At 41.0% G+C, this 17,846-nt stretch overlaps 1 protein-coding gene and 1 non-coding gene across 5 annotated transcripts in view; one reads left to right on the forward strand and one right to left on the reverse strand.

Annotated features, from left to right (window-relative positions):
- The window catches only part of HHAT (hedgehog acyltransferase), a 358,064-nt gene that overhangs the window by 307,086 nt on the left and 33,132 nt on the right, over window positions 1–17,846 (reverse strand). The window lies entirely within an intron of this gene.
- Window positions 13,061–13,176, forward strand: LOC118887529. The gene has a single exon (XR_005018020.1). It is a non-coding gene; the product is annotated as a U5 spliceosomal RNA (small nuclear RNA).

The raw sequence follows: 17,846 nt of genomic DNA on the forward strand, positions 1-17,846 counted from the left end.
CTAGCAAACTGCAACTCCAGATGGAATCCCAAAATGTTGAAGGTCTCCAGGGCAGAAGGCCAATTAAGAAAGATAAGAATAATACAAGAGAGAGAAAGGAAAAACGGACATTTTTGCCATCCATCCAGGGGGGAGGAGGGGAGCTTTTCATAATCCCACATACCATTTCTCTCCTTGAATTTTACACACTGCATGAAAGACCAGGAAAGTGAGCAATCAGAGTATGTGGAAGGATTCTCCCATGTATCTTTTCAATCTGTCCCCTTTGCCCATTAGCTGGCTGCCCAAGCTCTCAAAGAGAGACCTCCCTGTGAAATAATAGAAAATGTATATTGTTGACTGCCCATGGTGCCTAGCACAGAACTTCTGAAACCTTGTAATTTCCTGTGATAAGAGCACTAGGAACACCTTTTGTTTGAATATTTGGTCTTTGACCCTGGTTCCTGACACAAAGCTTCTAAATCCCCTGGAATTTCCTGAGTAACAGCAGTGTCTTTTGTTCTAATAAGGTGACTTTCAGTGGGCTACTGGATGCGGGTTGGTCACCAGAAAGACCAGGCCGGGATTAGAAGCTTGGAATTTTCAGCCCCACTCCCCGTTGTCCAGAGAAGGGAGAAGGCCTAGAAATGAAGTTAATAATCGATTCTGCCTACATGAGGAAGCCTCCATAAAAATCCCAAAAGGACAGGGTTCAGAGAGCTTCCGGATTGGTGAACACATAGAGGTACTGGGAGAGTGATGCTCTTGGAGAGGGCATGAAAACTCCATGCCCCTTCCCACATACCCTGCCCTATGCATTTCTTCCATTTGGATGATCATCTGTATGCTTTATTATATCCTTTTATAATAAACCAGTAAACAGTAAGTTAACTATTTTCCTGAGTTCTGTGAGCTGCTCTAGCAAATTAATTGAACCCGAGGAAGGGGTGGTGGGAAGCTCCAATTTAAAACCAGTTGGTCAGAAACACAGGTAACAAACTGGACTTGCAGTTGGCATCTTAAGGGAGGTAGGGGGAGCAGTCTTGTGGGGTTGAGCCCTTAACCTGTGGGATCTGATGCTATCTCCAGGTAGTGTCAGAATTGAGTTAAACTGTAGGACACCCAGCTGTTTTGCAGAACTGCTTGGTGTGGGGAAACCGCACACACAGCTGGTGTCAGAAGTACTGTAAGTGTGGTAGTAGTATGAGAGTAAAGGAGAAACACACAGGAGAAGGGAGGTGTTCTATACCTTTCCCTCCCAAAGCATCCCTTAGACTTGTCAGCCATCACAGTAGCTGAGATACCTCCAAGGCCAGGAATGGAGACAAACAAGAACAAGATCCAAGGCTCACCACATCTTCCGGGCACATCTCCACCAACCATTCCCCCACAGTGCATTGCCTCAACGATCTCTCTGCAGAAACTTATTTGTTATTAAAATGACTTATCTTTTTTTATCATGTCTGAACTTATTTTAAGTACTTCAACACAGAGACTTCTAGTTCCAGTCAAGATACAATGAACACATTTCTCCCTAACCCTCCCACTAAGGACAGCTAAAAGCCCTGGATGTAATTATAAAACAAACATAAGAAGATTCTGAAAGATGGAAAGAAGAAGGCAGACTGGCTAGGGACCTCAGGACTTGAGGAATAAATAAAATAAAATAACTCATTGGATGGACTTAATAGCAGAGTTAGATGACAGAGGAAAGAATCACTAAGCCTAAAGATATGTCAACAGATATTACACAGTCTGAATAACAGAGAAAAAAAATAGGCTGAAAAAAATAAACAGAGCCTCAGGGACCTGTAACACGGTTATAAAAGGTCTAACATTTGTGTCATTGGAATCCTAGAAAGAAAGGAGAAAAATGTGGGGATGAAAAAATATTCAAAGAAATAAAAACTAAAAATTTCCCAAATTTGCAAAAGGAATAAACCTAAAGATTCAAAAATCTGAACCCAATCAAATTAAATACACCAATTAAAAGACAGAGATTGGTAGAATGGACTTTTAAGAAGCAACCCAACTCTATGCCATCTACAAGAAATTCACTTCAAAATAATGATATAGGTAGGTTGAAAATAAAAGGTTAGAAAAGGATAGGCCCTACAAATCTTAATCAAAAGAAAGCAGTAGTGACTATATTAATATCAGATAAAGTAGATTTCAGTGAAAGAAAATCGCCAGCGTCAGAAACGATCATAAAGTTATGATAAAACAGTCAATTCATCAAGAAGACATAACAATCCTAAATGTATATGCACCAAACAACAGAGCTGTAAAACATATGAAGCAAAAACTGATAGAACAGATAAAAATAGACAAATCCACAACTATAGTTGGAGGCTTTAACACCTCTCTCAGCAACTGATAAAACTACCAGACAGAAAATCATTAAGGATACAAAAAAACTTACCACTACCAACCAGCAGGATCTAATCAACATTTGTAGAACATGCCATTCAACAACATCAGAATACACATTCTTTTCAAGTACCCATGGAACATTCATTAAGACAGACTATATCCTGGGCCATAAAACAAATCCCAACAAATTTAAAAGAATTTCATGATACAGAGTGTATTCTCGGACAACAATGGAATCAAACTAGAAATCAGTATCAGAAAGATAATAGGAAAATCTCCAAACACTTTTCTAAATAACACGAGTCAAAGAGGAAGTCTTGAGGGAAATAAAAAATAAATATAACTGAATAAAAATGAAAAGACAGGGACTTCCCAGATGGCGCAGTTGTTAAGAATCCACCTGCCAATGCAGGGGACACAGGTTCGAGCCTTAGTCTGGGAAGATCCCACATGCCGTGGAGCAACTACTGAGCCTGCATGCCACAACTACTGAAGACCTCACACCTAGAGCCCGTGCTCTGCAACAAAGAGAAGCCACCACAATGAGAAGCCCGCGCACCACAACAAAAAGTAGACCCCGCTCGCCACAACTAGAGAAAGCCCCACGCAGCAATGAAGACCCAATGCAGCCAAAAATTAATTAATTTTTTAAAAAATGAAAAGACAATTTATCAAAATGTATAGCTAAAGCAATGCTGAAGAAAATACAAAACACTTAACAGTTACATTAGAGTAAAAATCTCAAAACTCTAAGCTACCACAACAAGAAACTAGAAAATAAGAGCTAAACAAACACAGAGCAAGCAAGAAGAAGGACATAAAGAGCAGAAATCAATGAAATCAAAAACAGAAAAATAGAGAAAACTCAGGAAACAAAAAGCTGGTTCTCTGTAAAAATCAATACGCTCACAAATTTCCAAAAAACAAGCAAAAAATAAAGAACAAGATGACCCAAATTACCAAAATCAGGAATAAAAAGGGGGATATCACTACAAAGTCCACAGACATTATGAGGATAATAAGGCATACTAAGAAAAACTCTATATACATAAATTTGACAACTTAGATTCAATGGCATAATTCCTCAAAAAGCAAAACCTACCAAAATTCACCCAGTAAAAATATATCATTTTGGCCTCCCCTAAGCTTCTCAGCCCCTCTCAGACAAATCACAGGGCAGGCCCTGAACCAAGATGCTGGAGTAGAAGGACGTGCTCTCACTCCCTCTTGTGAGAGCACGAGAATCACAACTAGCTGCTGGACAATCATCGATAGGAAAACACTGGAACTCACCAAAAAAGATACCCCACATCCAAAGACAAAGGAGAAGCCACAATGAGACGGTAGGAGGGATGCAATCACAGTAAAATCAAATCCCATAACTGCTGGGTGGGTGACTCACAGACTGCAGAACACTTATACCACAGAAGTCCACCCACTGGAATGAAGGATCTGAGCCCCAAGTCACGCTTCCCAACCTGGGGGTCCAGCAACGGGAGGAGGAATTCCTAGAGAATCGGACTTTAAAGGCTAGTGGTATTTGATTGCAGGACTTCGACAAGACTGGAGGAAACAGAGACTCCACTCTTGGAGGGCACACACAAAGTAGTGTGCACATCAGGATGCAGGGGAAGGAGCAGTGACCCCAGTGGAGACTGAACTACACCTGCCTGCTAGTGTTGGAGGGTCTCCTGCAGAAGCGCGGGAAGGCTGTGGCTCACCGTGGGGACAAGGACACTGGCACCAGAAGTTCTGGGAAGTACTCCTTGGCATGAGACCTCCCAGAGTCCGCCATTAGCCCCACCAAAGAGCCCAGGTAAGCTCCAGTGTTGGGTTGCCTCAGGCCAAACAACCAACAGGAAGGGAACCCAGCCCCACCCATCAGCAGACAAGCGGATTAAAGTTTTATTGAGCTCTGCCCACCAGAGCAACAGCCAGCTCTACGCACCACCAGTCCCTCCCATCAGGAAACTTGCACAAGCCTCTTAGATAGCCTCATCCACCAGAAGGCAGACAGCAGAAGTAAGAAGAACTACAATCCTGCAGCCTGTGGAACAAAAACCACATTCACAGAAAGACAGACAAGATGAAAAGGCAGAGGGCTATGTACCACATGAAGGAACAAGAAAAAACCCCAGAAAAACAACTAAATGAAGTGGAGATAGGCAACCTTCCAGAAAAAGAATTCAGAATAATGATAGTGAAGATGATCCAGGACCTCAGAAAAAGAATGGAGGCGAAGATCAAGAAGATGCAAGAAATGTTTAACAAAGACCTAGAAGAATTAAAGAACAAACAAACAGAGATGAACAATACAATAACTGAAATGAAAACTACACTCGAAGGAATCAATAGCAGAATAACTGAGGCAGAAAAACGGATATGTGACCTGGAAGACAGAATGGTGGAATTCACTGCTGCGGAACAGACTAAAGAAAAAAGAATGAAAAGAAATGAAGACAGCCTAAGAGACCTCTGGGACAACATTAAACGCAACAACATTCGCATTATAGGGGTCCCAGAAGGAGAAGAGAGAGAGAAAGGACCTGAGAAAATATTTGAAGAGATTATAGTCGAAAACTTCCCTAACATGGGTAAGGAAATAGCCACCCAAGTGCAGGAGGCGCAGAGAGTCCCATACAGGATAAACCCAAGGAGAAACACACCGAGACACATAGTAATCAAATTGGCAAAAATTAAAGACCAAGAAAAATTATTGAAAGCAGCAAGGGAAAAACAATAAATAACATACAAGGGAACATCCATAAGGTTAACAGCTGATTTCTCAGCAGAAACTCTACAAGCCAGAAGGGAGTGGCATGATATACTTAAAGTGATGAAAGGGAAGAAGCTACAACCAAGATTACTCTATCTGGCAAGGATCTCATTCAGATTCGATGGAGAAATCAAAAGCTTTACAGACAAGCAAAAGCTAAGAGAATTCAGCACCACCAAATCAGCTCTACAACAAATGCTAAAGAAACTTCTCTAAGTGGGAAACACAAAAGAAGAAAAGGACCTACAGCAACAAACCCAAAACAATAAAGAAAATGGTCATAGGAACATACATATTGATAATTACCTTAAATGTGAATGGATTAAATGCTCCAACCAAAAGACACAGGCTTGCCGAATAGATACAAAAACAAGACCCATATATATGTTGTCTACAAGAGACCCACGTCAGACCTAAGGACACATACAGATGGAAAGTGAGGGGATGGAAAAAGATATTCCATGCAAATGGAAATCAAAAGAAAGCAATCAAAAGGTGTAGCAATATTCATATCAGATAAAATAGACTTTAAAATAAAGAATGTTACAAGAGACAAGGAAGGACACTATATAATGATCAAGGGATCAATCCAAGAAGAAGATATAACAGTTATAAATATATATGCACCCAACGTAGTAGGACATCAATACATAAGGCAACTGCTAATAGCTCTAAAAGAGGAAACCGCCAGTAACACAATAATAGTGGGGGACTTTAACACCTCACTTACACCAATGGACAGATCGTCCAAAATGAAAATAAATAAGGAAACAGAAGCTTTAAATAACACAATAGACCAGAGAGATTTAATTGATATTTATAGGACTTTCCATCCAGAAACAGCAGATTACACTTTCTCCTCAAGTGCGCACAGAACATCCTCCAGGATAGATCACATCTTGGGTCACAAATCAAGCCTCAGTAAATTTAAGAAAACTGAAATCATATCAAGCATCTTTTCTGACCACAATGCTATGAGATTAGAAACGAATTACAGGGAAATAAACGTAAAAAACACAAACACATGGAGGCTAAACGATACATTACTAACCAAGAGATCAGTGAAGAAATCAAAGAGGAAATCAAAAAATACCTAGAGACAAATGACAATGAAAATATGACGATCCAAAACCTATGGGATGCAGCAAAAGCAGTTCTAAGAGGGAAGTTAACAGCTATACAAGCCTACCTCAGGAAACAATAAACAATCTAACCTTACACCTAAAGCAACTAGAGAAAGAAGAACAAACAAAACCCAAAGTAACCAGAAGGAAAGAAATCATAAAGATCAGAGCAGAAATAAATGAAATAGAAACAAAGAAAACAAGAACAAAGATCAATAAAACTAAAAGCTGGTTTTTCGAGAAGGTAAACAAAATTGATAAACCATTAGCCAGACTCATCAAGAAAAAGTGGGATAGGACTCAAATCAATATAATTAGAAATGAAACAGGAGAAGTTACAACAGACACCACAGAAATACAAAACATCCTAAGAGACTACTATAAGCAACTCTATGCCAATAAAATGGACAACCTGGAAGAAATGGACAAATTCTTAGAAAGGTATAACCTTCCAAGGCTGAACCAGGAAGAAAGAGAAAATATGAACAGACCAATCACAAGTAATGAAATTGAAACTGTGATTAAAAATCTCCCAACAAACAAAAGTGAATTCTATCAAACATTTAGAGAAGAGCTAACACCCATCCTTCTAAAACTCTTCCCAAAAATTGCAGAGGAAGGAACACTCCCAAAATCATTCTATGAGGCCACCATCACCCTGATACCAAAACCAGACAAAGATACTACAAAAAAAGAAAATTACAGACCAATATCACTCATGAATATAGATGCAAAAATCCTCAACAAAATACTAGCACACAGAATCCAACAACACATTAAAAGGATCATACACCATGATCAAGAGGGATTTATCCCGGGGATGCAAGGATTCTTCAGTATACGCAAATCAATCAATGTGATACACCATATTAACAAATTGAAGAATAAAAACCACATGATCATGTCAATAGATGCAGAGAAAGCTTTTGACAAAATTCAACACCCATTTATGATAAAAACTCTCCAGAAAGTGGGCATAGAGGGAACCTACCTCAACATAATAAAGGCCATATACAACAAACCCACAGCAAACATCATTCTCAATGGTGAAAAACTGAAAGCATTTCCTCTAAATTCAGGAACAAGACAAGGATGTCCACTCTCACCACTATTATTCAACATGGTTTTGGAAGTCCTAGCCACAGCAATCAGAGAAGAAAAAGAAATTAAAGGAATCCAAATTGGAAAAGAAGAAGTAAAACTGTCACTGTTTGCAGATGACATGACACTATACATAGAGAAACCTAAAGATGCCACCAGAAAACTACTAAAGCTAATCAATGAATTTGGTAAAGTTGCAGGATACAAAATTAATGCACAGTAATCTCTTGCATTCCTATACACTAATGATGAAAAATCTGAAAGAGAAATTATGGAAACACTCCCATTTGCCATTGCAACGAAAAGAATAAAATACCTAGGAATAAACCTACCTAGGGAGACAAAAGACCTGTATGCAGAGAACTACAAGACACTGATGAAAGAAATTAAAGATGATACCAACAGATGGAGAGATATGCCATGTTGTTGGATTGGAAGAATCAATATTGTGAAAATGACCATACTACCCAAAGCAATCTACAGATTCAATGCAATCCCTATCAAATTACCAATGGCATTTTTTACGGAACTAGAACAAAAAATCTTAAAATTTGTATGGAGACACAAAAGACCCCGAATAGCCAAAGCAGTCTTGAGGGAAAAAAACAGAGCTGGAGGAATCAGACTCCCTGACTTCAGACTATACTACAAAGCTATAGTAATCAAGACAATATGGTACTGGCACAAAAACAGAAACATAGATCAATGGAACAAGATAGAAAGCCCAGAGGTAAACCCACTCACCTATGGTCAACTAATCTATGAGAAATGAGGCAAGGATATACAATGGAGAAAAGACAGTCTCTTCAATAAGTGGTGCTGGGAAAACTGGACAGCTACATGTAAAAGAATGAAATTAGAACACTCTCTAACACCATACACAAAAATAAACTCAAAATGGATTCAAGACCTAAATGTAAGACTGGACACTATAAAACTCTTAGAGGAAAACATAGGAAGAACACTCTTTGACATAAATCACAGCAAGATCTTTTTTGACCCACCTCCTAGAGTAATGGAAATAAAAACAGAAATAAACAAATGGGACCTAATGAAACTTAAAAGCTTTTGCACAGCCAAGGAAACCATAAACAAGACGAAAAGACAACCCTCAGAATGGGAGAAAATATTTGCAAACAAATCAACGGACAAAGGATTAATCTCCAAAATATAGAAACAGCTCATGCAGCTCAATATTAAAAAAACGAACAACCCAATCCAAAAGTGGACAGAAGACTTAAATAGACATTTCTCCAAAGAAGACATACAGATGGCCAAGAAGCACATGAAAAGCTGCTCAACATCACTAATTATTAGAGAAATGCAAATCAAAACTACAATGAGGTATCACCTCACACCAGTTAGAATGGGCATCATCAGAAAATCTACAAACAACAAATGCTGGAAAGGGTGTAGAGAAAAGGGAACCCTCTTGCACTGTTGGTGGGAATGTAAATTGATACAGCCACTATGGAGAACAGTATGGAGGCTCCTTAAAAAACTAAAAATAGAATTACCATATGATCCAGCAATCCCACTACTGGGCATATACCCAGAGAAAACCATAATTCAAATAGACACATGCACCACAGTGTTCATTGCAGCACTATTTGCAATAGCCAGGTCATGGAAGCAACCTAAATGCCCATCGACAGACGAATGGATAAAGAAGATGTGGTACGTATATACAATGGAATATTACTCAGCCATAAAAAGGAACGAAATTGAGTCATTTGTTGAGATGTGGATGGATCTAGAGACTGTCATACAGAGTGAAGTAAGTCAGAAAGAGAAAAGCAAATATCGTATATTAACGCATATATGTGGTACCTAGAAAAATGGTACAGATGAACCGGTTTGCAGGGCAGAAATTGAGACACAGATGTAGAGAACAAACGTATGGACACCAAGGGGGAAAAGCGGCAGGGGGCGTGGGGGTGGGGGTGTGATGAATTGGGCGATTGGGGTTGACATGTATACACTGATGTGTATAAAATTGATGACTAACAAGAACCTGCAGTATAAAAAAATAAATAAAATTAAATTAAAAATATATATATATATCATTTTAACCATCAAATAAATTGAATTCATAGTTTTAAAATCCCTAAAAAGAAATCTCCAGTCCCACATGGTTTCACTAAAGAATTCTACCTGACACCTAAAGCACCTCTCTTTAAGTGGGGAGATACTCCCCAACTCATTTTCTAAGTCTAGTAATAAACACATGAAATCTGAAATTAAAAATACAAGACCATATATAATCAGTCAAAAGTCAGACATAGGGGCTTCCCTGGTGGCGCAGTGGTTGAGAATCTGCCTGCCAATGCAGGGGACACGGGTTCGAGCCCTGGTCTGGGAAGATCGCACATGACGCGGAGCAACTGGGTCCGTGAACCACAACTACTGAGCCTGCGCGTCTGGAGCCTGTCCTCCACAACAAGAGAGGCCGCGACAGTGAGAAGCCCGTGCACCGCAATGAAGAGTGGCCCCCACTTGCCGCAACTAGAGAAAGCCCTCGCACAGAAATGAAGACCCAACACAGCCATAAATAAATAAATAAATAAATAAATAAATAAATAAATAAATAAATAATCAGACATAGACAGTACTCAGAGAGAAAGAGAGAACTACAGTCTAATATCCCTCATGAACACAGACAAGAAAAATCTCAGCAGAATATCAGCAAGTGTAGTCCAGCTACATATATAAAAAAATTATACACCATGACCAAGTGGAGTTTATCCCAGGGATGCAAGGCTGGTTCAATACTCAAAAATTAATCAAAGTAATCCAACATATTAACATTTTCTTAATTAAAGAAGAAAAATCGTATCATCATATCAATTGATGCCGAAAAAACATCTAACAAAATTCAATACTAATTCATAAAAATTCTCAGAAAACTAGGAATAGAGGGAAACTTCCTCTCATTTGATAAAGAACATCTACAGAAAGACCTACAGAAACATCATACTTAATGGTGAAAGACTGATCTTAATGGTTAAGACTGGGAAAAAGACAAGGATGTACACTCTCATAACTCTTATTCAACATAATACTAGAAATCCTAGCCAGCACAATAAGAAAAGAAAATAAGAGACGTATAGATTGAAAAGGAAGACATGAAAATGTCCCGATTTGCAGGTGACATGATTGTTTACACAGAAAAACTCAACAAGTCTGTCCAAAAAGAAAGGAAAAAAAACCCTCCAATAAGGAATAAATGAGCTCAGAAAAGCCATAGGATATAAGATCAACATATAAAAGCCAACTGTACTTCTATATACTAGCAATGAACATGTGGAAATTGAAATTTAAAATGTAAAACCATTTATAATCACTCAAAAAATAAAATACTTAGGCATAAATGTAACAAAACATGTATAGAATTTGTCTCCTAAAAACTACAAAATACTAATGAAATAAATCCAAAAAGATGTACATAAATCTAAAGACACACTGTGTTCATGGATTGGAAAATTCAACATAGTGAAGATATCAATTTTCCAAATTGATCTATAAATTTAACAGAATTCTATCAAAATCCCAGCAAAAAGTCTTGTAGATATAGAAAAGCTTATTCTAAAGCATATTTGGAAAGGCAAAGGAACTAAATGAGCTAAAACAATTTTGAAAAAAAAGAATAAAGTTAGATTACATTACTTGATTTTAAGACTCACCAGTAATCAAGAAAATGTGGCATTAGTGTAAAGACAGATACATATATCAATGGAACAGAAATGAAAACCCAGAAATAGAGCCACACAAGTTTGGCCAATTGATTTATGACAAAGGTGCGAAACAATTCAATAGAGGAAGACAGCCTTTTCAACAAAAGGTGCTGTAGCAATTGGACATCCATAAGCAAAAAAATAATAATAATAAATCTCTACCTAAATTAACCCAAAAATTAACCCAAAAGGGATCATAGACTTAAAGGTAAAATGCAAAACTAGGAAACTTTGGGGGAAAAAAAAAAAAAGAGAAAATCTTTGGGTCATAAAACTAGGCCAAGAGTACTTAGACATGACACCAAAAGCACAGTTCTTGGGGCTTCCCTGGTGGCGCAGTGGTTAAGAATCTGCCTGCCAATACAGGGGACACGGGTTCGAGCCCTGGTCTGGGAAGATCCCACATGCCGCGGAGCAACTAGGCCCATGAGCCACAACTACTGAGCCTGCGCGTCTGGAGCCTGTGCTCCGCAACGGGAGAGGCCGTGACAGTGAGAGGCCCACGCACCGCGATGAAGAGTGGCCCCCACTCGCCACAACTGGAGAAAGCCCTCGCACAGAAACGAAGACCCAACACAGCCAAAAATAAAATAAAAACAAATTAAAAAAAAAAAAGTACACTTCTTAAGAGAAAAAAAAAATTAATAAACTGGATTTCTGTGAAAGACCCTACCAAGAAGATGAAAAGTCAAGCTACTGCCTGAGAAATAATATTTGCAAACCACCTACCTGACAAAGAACTAGTATCTAGACTATACAGAGAACTCTCTGAACTCAACAGTAAAAATAAACCAAACAATCCAAGTAAAAATGGGCAAAAGATATGAACAGAATTTCACCAAAGAGTATATAGAGATGAGAAATAAGCGCATGAAAATATGTTCAACATCTTTAACTATTAGGGAAATGCAAATTAAAACCGTGATGAGATATCACTACCCACCTATCAGAATAGCTGAAATTTAAAATGTTAATAAGGCCAGATGCTAGCAAGTATGCAGAGAAACTGAGTATCTCATACATTTTTTTGGTGGGAATGTAAAATGGTAGAGCCATTTTGGAAAACAATTTATACAGTTTTTCATAAAACCAAACATGTACTTATCATACAATCCAGCAATCAAACACCTGGGTATTTATCCCTGAGAAAATAAAACAAGTTCACACGAAAACCTGTACACAAATATTCACATCAGATTTAGTTATAATAGCCAAAAACTGGAAACAACCGAAATGTCCTTCACGGGCCAAGTGGTTAAACAAACTGCGGTCCATCCATATCATTAACTAATACCCTGCAAAGAAAAGGAATAAATTACTGATACACACAACTTGTATGAATCTCAAGGGCATTAAGCTGGGGGCGGGGGAGGGAGCCAGTCTCAAAAGGTTATAATACTGTATGACTCCATTTATATAACATTCTCAAATGACAAAATCATGAGATGGAATAACAAAACTGTGGCTTCCATGGGTTAGGGATGGCGAGAGCAGGATGGGTGTGACTAGAAAGAGGCAGCAAGGGAGTTCTTTCGGGTTCTGTATTTTAACTGTGCTGGTGGTTAGGGAAAGGAAAGGAATAAAACCACACTCAAAGTCCCAATATACCACATACAAAAACTGCAGTTTCCGTGGTTGAACCAGGACGGGGTTTAAAGCCCAGCCACGTAGACATCTGCTTCGCCCCCTAATGGTGGTTCCTGAGGCATGCTAGGAATACTACGGTATTGGCAGAATCTCAAAGTTGATGAGTCAGACTTCTCATTTGCATACCCACAGTACCCTGCATAGAGTACGATCCTTTCAAGTTTAAAAGAATATTCCTTTCAACTCAACATTTCTAACTATGAGAAGTTTGCTTACAAAATTCCTTGTACAAACTTTAAGCAGGAAGTGCCCTTGGGGACAAAGAGCCACCATCAGTCCAGTAGGAGCTGCGGTTACTGGAGAAATGAGCTTAGTAAGCCAGTCTTACACTCTGGTTTCTCTTCAAATAGACTAAATCTTTTGCCTTTTACTAAAGATTTCCATGAAGAGAACTAAGTCTGAGTGTTCAACAAATTTTTTGAGGCCTTGCTTTGGCAGAGCTGATGTCTGATGTTGTAATAAAAGACGATTTCTCTGAAATAACCCATCTTCCTGCCATTTTTAACATGCCGTTATTCCTCTTAACCTATGAAGTTTAGTATTATAAGTAAGAAGCTTATAGGCTAAGGTTTTATTTGTTTTTCTACCTGAACTGTTCTGGTTAACCTACACAGTTTAGTATTATAAATAAGAAACTTATAGACAGGTTTTATTGGTTTTCTACCTGAACTGTTCCAGTAAAATGTCATAAATTTATGTGAAATGAATTTCCACTGATGAAGTCTTGACTTGCCAGAAACATTGGCTAAAACAACTGAACTGTTCCCCTTCCCTCTCTTACATAATGAAGAATCTAAAATGTTGAAAACATATATCCTAAGTGATGACCCTGAAGCCCCACTCAAAGGTCCTGTATTCAGCTACAAGTTGGAAAGTATCTGGTGGCCTGACGCCAGGTTGTCCAGAATCCCCAGTGCATGATGTCATAGCCATGAAAGCAACCTTCAATGCATGGTAGTGGTACCAGCTCCTAAAGGACAAAGAGCCTCCTGAAACTTCATCCAGCCCAGCAAACAGGCTGGTATGAACTGGTTTCTACTGCTTGCCTAATAAATGTCTACAAGTATGATCAAATTTAGCTGGAGAACTGCCTTCATAGAACCCAGAAGCAAAATTATAATGGACGAACCCTCACCAATTTGAACTTTTCAGCAGATACTGTGATCCTGAAAGCAGCTCCAGTCAGTTCCCCACACAAAGACACCGCCCTTCACATCTCCCAAGGGCCCATGATCTTACTCTTATCCTGCAGCTGCTTCTAATTTCTTTTTAACAGAGACTTATCAACTGTCATGTCATGATTTTAAAAGGTAATAACCTTTTAAAGAATGGTGACAGGCACCACTTTCAGGGAATGTACTGGGAAAAGGAAGTGTTTCCCCTCCTCCCCACTCCCCCATGTCTCTCCCCAAATTTCAGCTCTAAGCCACTGCTGAACTCTACTCCTTCTACTCTCAGAATCCTATCTGTTGGAGCACTTACATAGGATGTGTTGTGTAAACAACCCCCTCTACCCCGAGGGACTGTTCTTGACAATAAAAGTGCCCAAATGCAGAGTCCACATTCCAGAAGGAATGAGTTAGCATCTGAAGGGTCCCAGTCAGAAATCCAGTTCCAGACATGGCTACAATTCAAATGATTTCAATATTGGTATTGAAAGCTGCACCTGAGAATTTATTAGCATTAAGACTGTTAGAAATAAGTAATTTACAAATGAAGGAAGTGGTGTTCAAAATAGGCAGTGGGTTAGAAATCTTCTCAGCCTCCAATAACCTCATAAGGGTGAGGCATTAGAATCCCTGGACCAGGCACCCAGAGCTTCAGAGAAAACAGCCCTCCTTCTAGCACCCCTGTGCTTTTATGTCCCTTTACTTCATAAGGTTCCGTTCCCCCGTCAGACTAGCAGGGTGTCTGCTCCAGCCCACAGAGTAGAACTGCCTCAGCCTCAGGTGAATCCTTCCTGCAGGGTGCTTGTTGGAGAACCTAAAGACAGAGAACAGGTTCAGTGGCAGATTTTGTACCTGCCACTGAAGAAATAAATAATAAGTGTTTGCACACGTGGCAGAATTCAGATCTGAACTCTTTCCCTATGACGTACCACTTGGTAGTGAGGTTACAGGAAAGGAAGATATTTAACTCCTACCCACCTCCAACTACCAGAAGCTAATAAGAGTAAAACCAAAGAATGTGATTTTTGTTCAACAATCAGACAGACTCGGGTCAGTTCAAAACACTATCCCTCTGTTCAAGGCTCAGCTCAGATCCACCTCCTCTGGGGAGCCTTCCCTGGTCATTCCAAGGTTGGAAACTCACCTGGCAATTTTTGGCTATACCAACCAGGGACACTCATAAAAATGGAAACACTCTGTTAAATGTAATGCCGATTTTCAGGCAGGACACACAAACAGGGTCAGTTGCCCTGGCTGTGTACACCTGCTACCTCTTCAGCTTGACTGACGCTGCTGCCCTTCGTTAAATAATTAGAGCATCATCCCTATTAAAGCCACATGGCAGCCTGGCATTCTCAGGCGGAGTATTAGCTTGTTGAGGAGAGAAACTATGCTCTTACTTCCCTTAACCCACAGCACCTATAGAAAAGCACTTGATGAGCAAAGAATTACTTGTAAACTGACTGGCTTGTGGCTGAGAAATGTCTCACCACTCCAAACCTATATCATCACCTCAAAGTTTTACTAAGTATTCACGGGGAATCTCTCTCTCTCTCAATCTGTTTCTTTTTCTCTCTTCTCTCCCTCCATACGTGTGCACGTACACATACACACACCTGATTTTTCAGTCCTGCAGGGCTAAACCCTTGGTTCTAACTTCACCTTATCTTCTCCTGGCTCCTTCAAGAAACTTTATAACAAAATAAACAATATTTGGGGGCACTTCCCTGGTGGTGCAGTGGTTAAGAATCCGCCTGCCAATGCAGGGCACACAGGTTCGATCCTTGGTCCAGGAAGGTCCCACATGCCGCAGAGCAACTAAGCCCGTGCACCACAACTACTGAATCCTGCGCAACTAGAGCCCGTACTCTGCAACAACAGAAGCCACCGCAATGTGCACCGTGCACGGCAACAAAGAGTAAAGCCCGGGCTTCCCTGGTGGTGCAGTGGTTGAGAATCCGCCTGCCAATGCAGGGGACACAGGCTCGAGCCCTGGTCTGGGAAGATCCCACATGCCGCAGAGCAACTAAGCCCGTGCACCACAACTACTGAATCCTGCGCAACTAGAGCCCGTACTCTGCAACAACAGAAGCCACCGCAATGTGCACCGTGCACGGCAACAAAGAGTAAAGCCCGGGCTTCCCTGGTGGTGCAGTGGTTGAGAATCCGCCTGCCAATGCAGGGGACACAGGTTCGAGCCCTGGTCTGGGAAGATCCCACATGCCGCAGAGCAACTGGGCCCGTGAGCCACAACTACTGAGCCTGCGCGTCTGGAGCCTGTGCTCCGCAACAAGAACGGCCACGATAGTGAGAGGCCCGCGCACAGCGATGAAGAGTGGCCCCCGCTCGCCGCAACTAGAGAAAGCCCTCACACAGAAACGAAGACCCAGCACAGCCAAAAATAAATATAAATAAATAAATAAATTTTTAAAAGAGTAAAGCCCACTCGCCGCAACTAGAGAAAGCCCGCGTGCAGCAATGAAGACCCAACGCAGACAAAAATGAATCAATCATTCATTAATTAATTTTTTTTAAAAAAACAATATTTTGCATGAGTTAGTAGATATAAAAGAGAGAGGAGGGCCAAGCAGGGGCCTTACTGGCTGAGCTAATAAGCAAATTTGATGCTTATCCATCTGCATTACAGACCCTATTTTCACATAAGGCAGAGAGCTTCCCTTTCCTGTGCTCCCCAGGAAATCACTACCGCCTCACTTTTCCCCCCGCCTAGTTGCACATCTCCTACGTATCAGGACGGACATCCAGCAGGGACGAGACTAGACAAGAGACAGCGTACTGGCGGGCTAAGGGCAGGAGTTCTTCGTGTTAACGAGAGGGAATCAAGCCCAACGCGTGCTCAGGAGCCTTCCCTCCGTTACCAGTCTGTGGGCTTCTTGCCCCGACCATCTGGAGACTCCTCAGCCCACACCCTCTCTGCCTGGAGGGGCTGGCCCAGGACACAAGAACCTACGTCTGCTGAGCAGCCCCTCTGTGAAGGGGCAAAGCTGCATCAAATCCAATCCTCTGTTAATAAGGACGGGCTGAAAAGTCACACAGACAGCCAAACCACACATTCACCTGTTCCCGTCAGATGGGGGAAGGCAGACACGACCGGAACACCGGAATCATCTTCGAGGAGCTACGGCTTAATGAAAATGAGGTAAGGCCTACACTCTCTAAACCTGCCAGAGTTTAGACACGTGAAACAAAGCAAACCTTGCCAAGGGGCCAGTGATCCTTCACTATAAGTGCCCAACCAGACAGCCATGTCTACCTTAATCCAACTGCCACTACTGAATGCCTGCTCCAGTGAGGCAGGGATGAAAGATCCTCTTACATCCAGAACAGGTTAACTGCTCTATAACACAGGCTTGGGGAGGAGTCCTGGGAATGGAGCTCATAGGAGGGAGAAATCAATGCCAACAGGGGGAGGAGCCGGGGGAGAGGCATCAGGAAAGGTTCCACGTGGGCTGTTCCCTGAGCCGCAGGGAAGTGTGCCCAGTCTGCATGAGGATCACGGGGAGGAAACCTCAAGGCATCCTTGGGGAATGGCAGACGATCCTGTTATGTAGTAGCACATGGTTACTACAGGGAGCTGAGGCTGCTAAAACAAGGTAGGGCCAGTGGACAAATGGGGCTGAATGTCAGCCTCCGAGTCTGGACTTTACACTGTAAGAGATGGGGAGCCATGCATGGGTTTTGAGGGACACTATGAGATATACATTCCAGGATGTTAACTCCAGGGATGCACAAACCTTGAGTGGGGGAGATCGGGAAAGGCGGGCAAGGCAGGGAAATCCCAAGGCTCCTCAAAGAGTCCTCAGAAGAAATGGCAACGGCCTCAACCCCTTCAGTAACCGTCCCTTGCCTTCTGAATAAAGTCCAGACTCCACCTATGGTACCCAATGGCCTTTATGATCCAGCCCCTGTCTATCTCGTATCA

This window comes from Balaenoptera musculus, chromosome 1 (assembly GCF_009873245.2).
Source record: "Balaenoptera musculus isolate JJ_BM4_2016_0621 chromosome 1, mBalMus1.pri.v3, whole genome shotgun sequence".
Classification (NCBI taxonomy): domain Eukaryota; kingdom Metazoa; phylum Chordata; class Mammalia; order Artiodactyla; family Balaenopteridae; genus Balaenoptera; species Balaenoptera musculus.